The 2,500-nt window shown below is 32.8% G+C and overlaps 1 protein-coding gene across 2 annotated transcripts in view; it reads left to right on the top strand.

The window, feature by feature from the left end:
• Positions 1 to 2,500, top strand: part of LOC133636148 (sialic acid-binding Ig-like lectin 5) — a 31,336-nt gene that overhangs the window by 1,063 nt on the left and 27,773 nt on the right. The window lies entirely within an intron of this gene.

Genomic DNA, 2,500 nt, shown 5'->3' with positions numbered 1-2,500 from the left:
GTGTGTTTGTTCTTGCAACCAACCTTTCTTCTCACAATTTTTTTTTTTTTTTTTAATCAAATGTTTTAGCAGACAATTTTGTTATTGATATACAAGGCTGTTATGATATATAGTGATATTGATTTATCGCCCAGCTCTATACTGAATTGTGCAAACGTGTTATCTAGAACAGGGGTGTCCAAACTTTTTGTCTGGTGGGCCGCATTGGGCTTAAACAATTTGGCTGGGGGCCGAAAGCCGACTGCATATATATATATATATATATATATATATATATATATATATATATATATATATATATATATATATATATATATATATATATATATATATATATATATATATATATATATATATATATATATATATATATATATATGCAGTAGGCTTTCATAAGCTTATATAAGACTTTATTTCAGTTGCTACAGAGCTCCAAACTTCATGCGACTTTCCAATTAGCCCACGTACAGAACGCTGAGAGCTTCATGGACTGGGTTTCCATGGCCGAGCAGCTGCATCTAAACCAGGGGTCACCAACCTTTTTGAAACCAAGGGCTACTTCTTGGGTACTGATTAATGCGAAGGGCTACCAGTTTGATACACACTTAAATAAATTGCCAGAAGTAGCCAATTTGCTCAATTTACCTTTAACTCTGTTATTATTAATAATTAATAATATTTATCTTTGTGGAAACACTGATCATCTTAATGATTTCTCACAATAAATATATATAGAAACAGATAAATATCAATATGCAACACTTTATTTTTATATTTTCTCTAAGTGCACATTTTTCAAATTGAACATTTTCAAATGATCACTTCTAAGACAGTCTTGTGAAATCACAATATCCCATTTTAACTAGCTAGCCACTAACATTTTTTAACAAATCATGAATTACTTTGCACCATGTTTGTACAAATAATAAGTCATGTAAAATACAAAAGTAAACTCTCAAATTTTTAAATCATGTCACACTTTGAACTGGACACCAAATCTGTTATCTGTTTCTTTGTCAGTTAGTGGGAAGCCTGGCATTGCATGCTGTTAACTAGTGTGTTGTACTCTGGTGTGTAACTTGACACTGCAACTCTGAGTGAGTCTTGCAGATGTGCATCAGTGAGGCGTGTTCTGTGTTTGTTCTTGATGAAGTTCATGTCAGAAAAGGCTGATTCACAAATATAAGATTTTTCCTCATTGTTTGTGGAACCTTCTTAATCTTTTGGACATATTTTCACAGCAATCTGGCCTTAAGCTTAATTATGATAAATGTAAAATGTTAAGGATCGGAAATCTAAAGGGAACGTCCTTTCGAATGGAATGCAAAGTGCCTGTTTTGTGGACAGATGGACCAGTTAACATACTTGGTGTTGTTGTCCCAGAAAATCTGGAAGATCTAGGCTCAGTAAATTATGTTAATCGACTAAGAAAGCTGGACAAAATTATGCAATTATGGAAAGGGAAATCCCTAACCTTGTATGGTAAAATGTCTATTGCCAACTCGTTAATTATTCCTCAATTTATTTATTTGTTTTTGTCATTACCAGCTCCATCACAAAACTTTTTTAAGATTTATGAGCGGAGGGTCTTCGATTTTGTCTGGAACGGCAAACCAGAAAAGATTAAAAGAAAGGTTTTGTACAAAGAGTATGAATATGGGGGCCTGAAACTTCTCAACCTTGAAGCTATGTGTCTGTCTTTAAAAGCATCAATTGTTCCAAAGATGTATTTAAACATTGAGTGGTACACAAATGTCCTGTTGGACAAAAAACATGTACTGCATCAAAAGAAATTGTATCCTTTTTACAAGTATCCCCTCCCAGAGAGTCTGCTGGGAAACATGGCGGGGTTCATAAAGGAAACAATCCACTCATAGTGGTGTTTTCAATTTTATGTGCCAGAAAAAAGAGACAATATTTTGCAGCAGTTAATATGGATGAACTCTAATATTGTAATAGATGGAAAGCCTTTCTTTTGGAAAAATATGTTTGAAAGAGGAATCATTTTTGTCAATATTATCATCACTGAGAATGGTAAAATTATGAAATATGATGAATTTAGAGCTATGTATGGTGATGCTTGCTCAAGCTTTTCATTTTATCAACTAACTGGAGTAATTGGGAAAAGATGGAAACAAATAATTAATTATGGAACTACTAAATTATTAGTTTGTAAACCTCTAATAAGAAATTCTAGTTGGCAAAAAGGAACTAAAATAAATAGAAAAATGGAAAATGGGAGGACTTTTTTGACTGCCCGTTGCCATGGGATGCCATATTCAAACTAATCTATAAAACCACTATCGATGTGCAAAATCGTTATTTTCAAATTAAAATTATTTATAACTTCTTACCCACAGGGAAAATGTTAAAATTATGGAATATGACAGAGTCAGATGATTGCCGATTTTGTTGTCAGGAGCCTGAATCCACCCTGCATTTGTTTTGGTATTGTCATATTGTGTCTTTGTTTTGGGTGGAAGTTGAAAAAATGTGTTTA

Source organism: Entelurus aequoreus, linkage group LG20 (genome assembly GCF_033978785.1).
Source record: "Entelurus aequoreus isolate RoL-2023_Sb linkage group LG20, RoL_Eaeq_v1.1, whole genome shotgun sequence".
NCBI lineage: Eukaryota > Metazoa > Chordata > Actinopteri > Syngnathiformes > Syngnathidae > Entelurus > Entelurus aequoreus.
Note: the sequence above shows the minus strand (reverse complement) of the source record. Positions and strands in the feature narration are given on the sequence as shown.